Genomic DNA, 12385 nt, shown 5'->3' on the forward strand with positions numbered 1-12385 from the left:
ATCCTGCTGAGGGCAGGCAATGAGGCAGGTGCGCACACCCCAAGGATGGCCATGGGCCAGCCGTTTGGGGCCAGCTATTTGGGGAGTCCATTGTCATGGGGGTGAGGAAAGAAGTTGGATGTGCAGGTTGGGATGTCCACATCCATACATGTGAGACCATCTGTGATTTGGAGTAAAGCTTGGAGAGAGAAGTGGGAGGCTGCAGGCTAGGGGCTGGCCCTTGCCATGTTGCCAGGCTCCAAAGCAGAGGTCTAACGAGGCAGAGGATTCTCAGTTCAAACCTGGCCTTCCAGGCAGAATGATGAGAACATGTTTTATTTCAGAGTTTGTCAGCTTGGTTTATAACTTTCCAATATTTAGACACAGAGTATGTGGGTCTCCATTTGTACTTGTACCGAGGGTCTTGCAAATATTAGGGGCAGGCTTGAGCAGAGTCAAGAGACAGAGAAGATCCCGGCAGCATTTGAGTCCCTGGTTCATCGTGTTCCTGCGGCTTGGATGCACCCCTGCGTTTCTTCTGTTTTAACCTTATCAGTTAATAAAGCATACATTTCTGCCTAAGCTGATCTGGATTTGTGTTACTTCCCATCAAGGATCCTAGCCAATGTGGAGAGTAAGTGATGGAGCTGAAACTTGAACCCAGGCTCTGTCTCCTAACCCTGTGCACCCTCCCTTATGCCACACCAGCTTCCCAGCCATCTCTCCAGCCATAAGCCAAGAAAGCCTTGCTGGCACCCTGGCAGGTAAAAGTCAGAACCCACGGGGAGCCATTTTACCTACCTGACCCCTAAAAACACTTGCAGGAGCGTTCAGATGCTGGAGCGAAGAAAATGGTGCTGATGAGGTAGCCCTGCATCAGGGGGTCGTGCTGCAGGCACAGGTCCTTGGCCAGGATGAATGGCACCGCCACGAGGCCCCCCAGGGCTGTGAGGAAGTGCTGTGGGCAGAGAGTGAGAGAAGCGGGCATGTGATGCTGTGGCCTCCAGCTCCACTCTCATTCCCCAAACCAGAGAGTGCCCAACATTAACAGGGGTGCCTTTCCCACTGCTCTGAGAGTCACCTGGCCATGAGTAACAAGCAAAGACCAGGCAGGCAGGGGAATGAGGAAGGCCTGATGGTGAGAAGCAGGGACCCAGCCACAAAGACTGGCCTCGGGAGCAGGCACCTGGCTCCAGGAACTCATATCCTGGGGAGGAAACCAAGGCAGGGAGGCAATCATAGGAGGGGGTAACGGGAACGAAGACAGGGCCTTAAGAACAAGAGTAAGGCAAGAGGCTCGTTATTAAACAAGGCCCACTGTGAGAGCAGACCATCTACAAGGAGGGCCTGAGCATCAGCTTGCAGCCATCGGCCAAAGGCTATTGCAGTTTCACTGGACAGGACAGAGTTAGACCCAGAGCTCAGGGTAGGGCTGAGCCCACAGCAAGCAGCCTCAGCTATAAAGAGGGTAAATTAAATATAGATGCCAGATTGACCAATTGATTGATAGATATGGGGCAAGCAATCAACACAGAAATGGGCCACTGATATGGTTTGGCTATGTCCCCACCCAAATCTCATCTTGAACTGTAATCCCCATAATCCTCTTGTGTCAAGGGAGGGACCCAGTGGGAGGTGACTGGATCATGTGGGCGGTTTCCCTTATACTGTTCTCGTGATAGTGAGTGAGTTCTCACAAGATCGGATGGTTTTATAAATGGAAGTCTCCCATCCCAGCACAGTGGCTCATGCCTGTAATCCCAGCACTTTGGAAGGCCAAGGCAGGCAGATCACCTGAGGTCAGGAGTTTGAGACCAGCCTAGCCAACATGGTGAAACCCCATCTCTACTAAAAATGCAAAAATTAGCCAGGTATGGTGGCAGGTGCCTGTAATCCCAGCTACTCAGGAGGCTGAGGCAGGAGAATTGCTTGAACCTGGGAGGCAGAGGTTGCAGTGAGCTAAGATGGAGCCACTGCACTCCAGCCTGGGCCACAGAATGAGACTCAATCAATCAATCAATCAATGGGAGTCTCCCCTTGTTTTTTCACTTCCACTGTTTTGCCTGCCACCATGTAAGACATGCCTGCTTTCCCTTCTGCCATGATTGTAAGTTTCCTGAGGCTTCCCTAGCCACGAAGAACTATAAGTCAATTAAATTTCTTTGTTTTATAAATTAATAAGCCTCAGGTAGTATCTTTATAGCAGTGTGAAAATAGACTAATGCAGACTCTATCTCACACACTCTAGCCCCAGAGCTGAAAGGTTGGCCGGGTCTAGGGGTACATTTGGGGGCTGTTGTCAGTTTTGTTCTGAGCCACACTAACTGGCCAATAGATGGCTCCAGTCCCCACACAAATCTGGCCACTGAGCCAAACATTCTGAGAACAGACATGTGAAGCCACCTGCTTCTCTCCTTCACTTTGATGCAACTGGCTCTCTGAAACCTGAGGCCAGCATTTCCACAGGGTCTCATGTCCCTAGTGCTGGTAGAATCACTCTGGTTTGGCATCTGCAGGAGCAGCCAATGTCCCACTGCAGGTTTACCCAAGAGTATAGGCTCTCTAACTCAACCCCTAAGAATACAGCATAAATCAAGCAGCAGATGTAGGCTTGGTTTATAAAAGTTAGTTGTTGGGTCGGTCAAGATAAAAAATGAAAGAAGATAAGGAAGGAAAGAAAGAAGGAAGAAAGGAAGGAAGGAAGAAAAGGAGGGAGGGAGAAAAAGAGAGGAGAGGAGAAGAAACAGGGAGAGAGAGGGAAAAAAGGGAAAGAAAATAAGAGAAGGAAAGAGAGAGGAAGGGAGAATAGGGAAGGAGATGGAAGGAAGAAGAAGGAAGGAAGGAAGGAAGAAAGGAAGGAAGGAAGGAGAAGAAAGGATGGAAGGAAGGAAGGAGATGGACAGACAAATTGTGGTCATCTAAAAATTGGCTGCCCCCTTGGGAAAGACGATAAGGGGGTGGGGGAGCTTCAGAGAAGAAGTGCCTACGTGTTGTAGGGGCACTTTGACAATCCTTGCCATTGTTCCTACAGTCCTTCATGGTGTCTCATAGATGTTCTTGGACCTGCTACCCACTAATTCAGTGCAGACCATAATACTCTCCAGGCCAAGAATCCACCAGTGTTAGATTGCCCATCTCATATCCTGCCCAGAAGCACTGGCTATAACACCCTTATAGACAGGGCCAACTTCCCCTCATTAGCAAATAAATCTCTTGATCGTACAGGCATTTTCTTCTTTTTTTTTTTTTTCTTTTTGAGACAGCATATCATTCTGTCACCCAGACCGTAGTGCAATGGCGAGATCTTGGCTCACTGCAACCTCCACCACCTGGGTTCAAGCAATTCCCCTGCCTCAGCCTCCTGAGTAGCTGGGATTACAGGAACCTGCCACCACGCCTAGCTAATTTTTGCATTTTTAGTAGAGATGGGGTTTCACCATGTTGGCCAGGCTGATCTCGAACTCCTGATCTCAAGTCATCCACCCGCCTCGGCCCCACAAAGTGCTGCGATTACAGGCATGAGCCACCGCGCTTGGGCTTTTTGTTTTTGTTGTTCTTGTTTTGAGACAGTCTTACTCTGTTGCCCAGGCTGCAGTGCAGTGGCACAATTTTGGTTCACTGCAACCTTTGCCTCCCAGCTTCAAGCAATTCTCCTACTTCAGCCTCCTGAGTAACTGGGATTACAGATGCAAGCCACTGCACCCAGCTAATTTTTGTATTTTCACCATGTTGGCCAGGCTGGTCTCAAACTCCTGACCTCAAGCGATCTGTCTGCCTTGGCTTCCCAAAGTGCTAGGATTACAGGTATGAGCCACCTTGCCCGGCCGCCAGGCATTTTCATGAAAGCTGAACTTGGAAGAGAAGTTATCATCTGCAGGGCTTGCTCTAAGGAAGGAGAACTGGCTGGTACCTCTCGCCTCCTCCAAGAGAACTGAACCTTTAACCAGCCCAATGAACCCAACTAGGAGAAAAATGGCCCAGCCAGTCTCGGATATGGCCAGTCAATGCAGTACGAGGGAAAATCCTCCTCTAATCCTCCACACCCCTCCCAACACCCCTGGAGAGAAAGAGACCGCAGGAGCTTTGAGTTCCCGCGAGAGGTCAACGTGGGAGACAAAACAACTTCATTTGACCTGACTATGTGTTGATGTGGTTTTTGAGGCAGAGCCTCTTCAGGAGGAATTACCTGAATCCCCAAGAAGATACAGAGATAACATGGCAGGATGTCCAAGATGCCATAGGCCAGGCAGCTGCTGCATGACTCCTGGGCTGCCTATCTGTTCTCCTGCCTTGGCCACAGGTTGGGAGCTGAGCACGACATCACCCCTCTGCTGGGAACAAGAAAAGGACATGTCTGGGCATTTCAAGAGGGATCAAGTGGACTTCCTGATTTCAACCAGATAGACGGCCTTCAAAACACAAGAGGCAGTAAGATGGGGACAACTGTTGGCCAGCTAGTCTGCTGAAGCCAGCAGACTCAAAAGAGCAGTGGCTTCCTATGCTATGATCGGCAGCAGGGCCTCTGTGTGAAGTCTGGGGCCACACGAGGGGAGTGGGCACCTTACCCGATGCCTTGGCAGAGGAGCAGCTTTGTGGGAGGGGAGATGGGGCCAACTCCAAGATCAGAAAATGGGTAGTTTTCCCACACGGACCAGTGTTTCCATCTGCCAAAGCCCTCCTCACAACATGTTTATCATAATGGGCGGCTTCCTTACCCATCCCTTCTGCTGGAATGTCAGTTTCCAGCATGCATGGATTGTTTCTCACTCTTCTCACTCATCCCAGCTTCTAGTGAAGCCCCTGTGCTCAGTGTATTCTGAACGAATGAATGTAACACTGTAAATGAGTACCGTGCATACAGAATGATAGCCAACTTGCATTCCTCTCGGCTTAACCAAAATTAACTTTGAGTTATAGACCTTCCCTCCAACTTATTGGTGGGACAGCTTACTAATTGGGCCCCTTCCTTATATTTCTGTCTCAGTTTTCTGATCTATATAAAAGAAACGTCAATAGCACCTACCTTATAGATGGATGAGAAAATCAAATTGGAGCATGAGTGTGTAGCCTAGCGCCTGGCACAGCGTAATCGCCCCATCAATATTAGCTGATCTAATTACTCTGAGCTTCCATATTTCCACATGTTCAAAGGGCTTTGCACATGTGCTTAAGGCCAACATTTGAGCGTATTGTCATGAGTGAGAAGAACATGGCAGCTTTGCCTCTGGTGTGGCCAGAAGCTGGTAAGGCCGCCAATATGAACATCAGGCCACTCTATGTGATGTGCTTCCACAGGGTTCTAGGCGCCAGCCAGATCACAGAAGGCAGGTCTCTACAATGTCACAGCCTGAGGATAGTGCGGGCTTCCCATGGAGACAGTTCTAGAGAGAATGTTGAGATCATCCACTCCAATGCCCAGCTCCCTGCCTACATATCCTTTACATCAGCCCAGCCTCAGAGAACAACTTCTGGAGCAGGGCCACGTTATGATGCTCACAGGCACTAAGCACTTGGACTCTGTGGGCCCCTTCCTCCATAGAAAATATATTTAAAATTGTATTTGGAATCTGGGCATGATGGCTTACTCCTGTAATCCCAGCACTTTGGGAGGCCGAGAAGGGCAGATCACTTAAGCTCAGGAGTTCGAGACCAGCCTGGGCAACATGGCAAGACCCCCTCTCTACAAAATATACAAAAATTAGCCAGGTGTGGTGGTGCACACCAGTAGTCCCAGCTACTTAGGAGGCTGAGGTAGGAGGGTCACTTGAGCCCAGGAGTTGAGGCTGAAATGTGCCATGATTGTGCCACTGTACTCCACTCCAGCCTGGGCAACAGAGCAAGGCCCTGTCTCAAAAATAAAATAAAATATTATATTTGGGGACTACATTGGTGTAAAGATGAATATATATATATATTCACATATATATATAGTATTTTTAGTAGAGACGGGGTTTCACCGTGTTGGCTAGGCTGGTCTCGAACTCCTGACCTCAGGTGATCTGCCTGCCTTGGCCTCCCAAAGTGCTGGAATTACAGGCGTGAGCCACTGCACCCAGCCTATTTTAATATATTAAAACCTTTTCTTTGACCTTAAAGTGCATATTTTCCTTCCAATTTTAAAAGAAATGAGGACATTTTCATGAGTCCTGGGCACTGTGCTTCCTGCACCTAAATGGATCAGCAGCTCCGCTCTGCAGAAGCAGGAGCAGGAGATGAGATGGGGGCGGGGGTTACCACTAGCTTTGATGTGGAAAGAGGCAAGCGAGCCACTGGAAGAACTGGGCAGTCTTCCCCTAACATCTGCAGGAGAGCACTGTGCTAAGGAAACATTATATTCTAAGCAGAGTTTCTCAGACTCAGCACTATTGATGTTTTGGACTGGACAATTCTTTGTTGTGTTGTGTGGTTGGTGGCATGGGAGCTGTCCTGTGCGTGATATTATGCTAAGCAGCAACCCGGCCTTACCCATGAGATGCCAGTAGCACTCCCTACCCCAACATGTGACAACCAAAAATGCCTCCAGACATTGTCAAATATCCCCTGGGGGTCAAACTGCCCCCAGTTAAGAACCACTATTGTAAGAGCTTTGGTCCCCTCAAGGAAGCCCTAACTTTGGGACAGTGCTGGGTGGAAAGGATGGGGAGGTGAGTGGAGTGGGCGGCACCCTGTCCTGTGTGAAGATAAAGGAAGCCAGTCCCTCTCCATGGGGGCCGAGCACTGGCAAATGCTCATCCTAATTCCTTCCCAGTATAGTCCTGCAAAGCCCTGTTGCAGGGATGGAGGAAGCGTGGCATTGCACACAAAAGAGAACCCAGGGCTAAGGTCTGGGATCCTGATATGGGGTCTACCGACCTGGCCCTGGTTCAGCTCTGCAGGATCATTTGATTCTCATCACAAATCAGCATTTGCTCATTCATCTGATAATACTAGGTCCTAAAACATCTATGTAAGAGTTTTGCTTCAGCTCATCTATTTAGTGACTGCTCACCTACTCCAGGAAGCCCTCCCTGACTCCATCGCAGCCAACCTCAGACTAGAGAAGGTCTGCCCTCCCTCAGGGCCTCCTATGGAATCATGAGCATGTTTACCACAGCCCCAAACACTCATATCATAATCCTATGATTCCTTACCCAAAAGACTGCATAGTCCCATAACTTCTCTATCTCCATCCCTAGTACATAGTGCTCTTGGCACTGATGAAACGAATGAACAAACGTACAAAACAATGACTATGGAGAATCTTTCTAACTGATTTTTTAAAATAAATCTCTAACTTTGGCTGGTCGGAACTCTTCTGAAACACCATGCCCACTCTCTTTAGACTTCTAGGGAAAAAAGGATGTATTGAGGCTGCTTGAAACACAGGTTGCACGTAGAAGAAATCTGTCTTTCCTAAAGTGGTCAAAGCCCAGCCAAAGGTAGACTGGAGGGAGCTCTGGATCCTGAGTGCTTATGCTGAGGTTTCAGTGAATGTGTGTAGGAATCCACAAGGAACATCAAGAAAATTCACGATTGAGGAAAGAGGAGGGGGAGGGGGAGGGGGAGATGGAGTGATTGACCGTTGGATTCTGAACAGGCAAGTCACAGAGGAGCAGCAGCAGTTAGGCCGATGTGATTCTGTTACCCCCCAGCTCAGCAACCACAAGCACCTGACGTCGCCTCTCCCAGCCTGTCTCCCCCTCTAGAATCTGGAGGGGTCATAAGGATGCCCGCAGGCTAGCATGCGTGCAACATGTGTGCCATCCACTCACGCATACTTGTGAATGAGCTCACAGGGCCGTGGCCGCTCCAGCTGTGTGTGTCCTGCCAGCAAGCTCACATCGTACCCTCTCCCAGGACCTCTGGGAATTCTCAGGAAGGTGAAGGCGAGGGAGACAGCATGATGGGGAAAAAATGTGGGCCCTAACCTACTTGTCTTTTTTTCCCCAGTAGAGCAGGAGCCAGTGTCAAAGACTGTTCACAGTCTGATGATCTCTGAATCATCTAAGGTCTGTCTATATCAATGTGGACCATCGGAAGGTCATGGAAACCACTTCTGCATCTGCTTTAAAACAGTTTTCTGGGAAATGGATCCTACATGAGGGTCCACATGAAAAAAAAAATTCGAACACAGAACCAGGAGAAACCTTGCCTTCCCTGAGAACAGCTGGTCCTTCCCTTGTGAAGAGAGTGTGACCAAGAAGCCCACCAGCCGGAACTGGTAGAAAGCTCAGAGCCTGGGAGAATACTTTGATCTCAGTGATACCAGCCCTTCTCTGAACATACTCATTTTCTTCTCCTTTCTGTGTGCTTGATTGTTTATCTCTATATTGTTCACTTAATTGTTTATAAATACACCTTTTGTTGTAAACTTCCTCAAGCCATCTAGGCAAAGAGGGCCGGGGCGTAGAAATGAACAGCAGGGACACAGGATCCTAAGAGTCCTGTGTGTCGGTGAGGAAGGGCTTAAAGACATTCACAGAAACAAGGAACAGCCCAGAGATAGCTTAGAGCCAGGTTTCTCAGATGCAGGCAGGAGATGCCTCATCTCGGAGCAGATCAGAATGTGGGTAGGCCAGGCACGGTGGCTCACGTCTGTAATTTCAGTGCTTTGAAAGGCCGAGGTGGGAGGATCTTTTGAGCCCAGGAGTTCGAGACCAGCCTGGGAAACATAGGGAAACCCTGTCTCTACCAGAAAAAAAAAAAATCAAATATTTACACATATATATATAAACACACACACACACACACATATATACACACATATATATATGAAGTACTTTTTAATTCCAGAGAATATATATATTCTTCATATATATATACATTCTTCATATATATATATATTCTTCATCTATATATTCTTCATCTATATATTCTTCATATATATTCTTCATATATATATTCTTCATATATATATATTCTTCATATATATATTCTTCATATATATATTCTTCATATATATATTCTTCATATATATATATATATATTCTTCATATATATATATATATATATATATATATATATATGAAGTACTTTTTAATTCCAGAGAATCCCTTGCTGGGAGAAGTCTGTGCATGTGACTCATACAGTGGCAGAAGAAAGCTTGCAAGCCCCTTTTTGGAGGAAGAATGAATTCTTCATGAAACACTCCCTGACATTGAGAATGGTATGAGAATATGAGCCACAACCTCCTCTTCTGGTTGGAGGAGTCTGTCCAATGCATGGATTGTAATTTTACCATAAGACTTGATCAAAAGAGGCATCCTGATTGGGGTTTGGCATCTTATAGCACTTTACAGTTTACAAAGAGTTTCCAATACATCTCATTTAGGCCGGGTGCAGTGGATTAAGCCTGTAATCCTAGCACTTTGGGAGGCCAAGGCAGGTGGATCATTTGCGGTCAGGAGCTCTAGACCAGCCTGGCCAACATGGTGAAACCCCATCTCTACTAAAAATACAAAAATTAGCCTGGTGTGGTGGCATGGGCCTGTAATCTCAGCTACTTGAGAGGCTGATGCAGGAGAATTGCTTGAACCCGGGAGGCAGAGGTTGCAGTGAGCCAAGATTGCACCACTGCACTCCAACCTGGGAGACAGAGCGAGACTCTGTCTCAGGATTAAAAAAAAAACATCTCATCTAAGTCTCACCACCATCTTATCGTTTCCCTCTGACAGATGAGGAGATTGAGGCTCCCTGAGGTTACAAGGCTTGTCTGAGGTCCACCAGAGGAGGAAGCTTCCACATAGGACCAAGTGGAGTCGAGGGCTGTCACCTGGTGTGGCCCTAGGCATACAGGGACAGTCCTCCAGCTCCCGGGGACAGACTAGCAGAGCAGAAGGCGGCACTGATGTGTGGAGAGCAGTAATGACAAGGCTGGGGATTACTTGGGGAAAGGTGAATGCCTTTCCCCCTCTGACACCATCTATACCCCATACAGCCTTTCCTTCTTTCCAGCCTCCAAGGCTCACCTGACCTGGGCTCGTTTCCTAACACTCCCGTTCACCTGGCTCTCGCCAGTGGGTTTGTCCAGGTTTCTCCCAATGTGGCCTCCATGGTCCTGCCTCAGTGCCTTTGCTCACCGCGGGCCTCTCTCCATCTCCACCACCTGCTTCTTGTACTCGCAGCCTCCTTGGAAGAGCTCAAATTCCTCCCCCATCACCTTTCCTGATTCCCCACCTGCCTGTGGCCTTTATATCTGGAGCATCATTTGCCATTTTCTCCCATGTATCAGAGATATTTTTCAGATGCTGCCTCTTCCTGCTTTTGCCTAGCTGGGCCGTAAGCTTTCAGGGTCGGGGAGCTGCCTTCCCCCAGTTTATAAACCAGTTTATAACCCTGTTCCAGCAGAGCAACGTGCTCCCCAAAACGAGCAGCATCTCAGAACGGTGACTTTGTCATCTGGGTGCTGATCTGAGGCTGTGAGAAAAACAGCAGGAAGAAAGGCCACTGAAAAGGAGAGGGATAGGTGCCCAGAACCCCCACTCTCAAGTTTGCCTCAGGGAAGCCAGAAATGTAGGAACACACAACAGTCTCCAGAAAATGGAATATTCAACTCATTTCCCAAGTTTGTGTCATTGCTGTTTAGGGTTGTTTTTGGCTCCTGAGAGCTAGTGGCACCTCCGCTGAGTGACGTGAGTTCTTTGGTGCCTCCCACACTTTCTCAGAAGAGAATGTGTGTGGCTCTTTGCTGGAAGGCTGACCAGCAGCAGGCAGGGGCCGGCAGCCAGGCTCCAGGGAAGCCTGAGAGCCCAGCCCGGATCGTGGGTGGTCCCTGTCCCCAGACATCTGGGCTGGGCCGGATTAGAGCTGCAGAACTGGCCCGTGCAGTGGGTATTGGCAAGAACAGAGGGTCTCCCCCCAGTCCACCCTGTTGTGTTCAAGTGGCCAAAATAAGTTGGAGGGGGTGGTAGGGCCAGGGTTCAGGGCCCAGCTAGAGAGACCATCAGATGAGTCACTGTGACTTGACTTCTCTGGGCCTCAGGTCTCTCATCTGTAAAATGGGAACAGAAGTGCCTGTTTCCATTGGCTTGTTTGGAAGAAAATAAAGTTCAGAAAGTGCTTAGGGCATACTGGCTGCTTGATAAAAGTGACTTCTTTCTCTCTCACACTTTGCTTCCATTCAGAGAAAGCTTCTGAAAAGAGAAACTGAAATGCAACCTGGAAAACAGGCCTTCAAATTCAACAGATCCACCCCGTGCATTAGGGTGTCGCAAACGGGATCAGTTGCCGGGATTACCAGGAAATCTAGTCTTCCAAATCTTCCCTCCTCCTTTGTAATTTACTGTTTATTCGGGGCGGATTCTGTGTCTGTTGTGATGGTGACCACAGGTGACACTAAGAGGCACTAACGCTGGAGGTGGGGAGGGAGTGCTGCCCGGGTCTCATCATCTGAACACTGATCTAAAGCATGAGGCTCAGCCTTAGCACTAAGAAGCAGTCAGGGCAGTAGGACCTCCCCGCAGCCCTTCTTCCTGCTCCCCGTCTTTCTCTCCCTCTGTCTCCCACCGGGCCTCACCGAGTAAGTGGAGTGCTCACGGCTGGTGACGGCAGAGTTCATGGCAACTGGGGTCTTCTTCTTCTGGCTTCCTCTGGGGAAGCAGGGCAGGGAACACCCAAAAAAAAAAAAGAAAAAAAAAGGTGAAGCTGCCGCAGGAGCCGGAGATTAACTTCTCTAGGCACAGCTCTGCACCGAGGACTACCCAGGCAGCCCTCAGGAGGGAGGGGCCTCCAGCTCCTACCTGCCTGCTCATCTATAACAGACGCCCGCTCCAGCCTGTCCTGCAGGGAACCAAGGTGCATTTGGTTGCAGGAAATGTTTCATAAGTTTCGGTAGCTGCAGAGGAGTTAATGATCCCCCACAGCACTCAGGAAACCAAGCGGAGGACAGCCCATCAGGGTGTAGCAGAAGAACACTTTCTGGAAACCAGGTTCGAGGGGGCAGAAAAGGAGGGGGATGAGAGTGAGGCTCTGGCTGGAACACAGAGGCTTTTCCATTTTCTAAGCTGATTCCTTGTGACTGGTTGAGCTGAATGGAAATCATTGCAAAATAGCTGGAACAGCCTGACCCCTGAGATGCCTAATGAGATGATTAAAAGGGTAGAAGATTACGCCTTGTCCTGGCCACAGCTGCTAAGGCTTATGGGTAGGGCAAAGGCCTCACAAGGCTCAGGTGAGAGCCTGAGAGACAAATGCTTCTAACCCTTTGTGCTTGTTTCCCAAAGACCCAGAAACACCTGATAATCTGCCTTCTAAAGAGAGAAGTCCAGGAAGGTGTAGTTTCACTGTTATTCTGCACAGAACACTTGAAAGCCCCGCCGCAAAAGCTCTTGATCAAACCCCACTTCATGAAGTCCAAAGCAAGCAAATACCAGCTCCTCATGGTGGCAGAATGTTCTGGAAAGGGTGGCACCGGTTGCCAAGGTTCACG

The sequence above is a fragment of the Symphalangus syndactylus genome, chromosome 6 (genome assembly GCF_028878055.3).
Source record: "Symphalangus syndactylus isolate Jambi chromosome 6, NHGRI_mSymSyn1-v2.1_pri, whole genome shotgun sequence".
In the NCBI taxonomy this organism is placed as follows: domain Eukaryota; kingdom Metazoa; phylum Chordata; class Mammalia; order Primates; family Hylobatidae; genus Symphalangus; species Symphalangus syndactylus.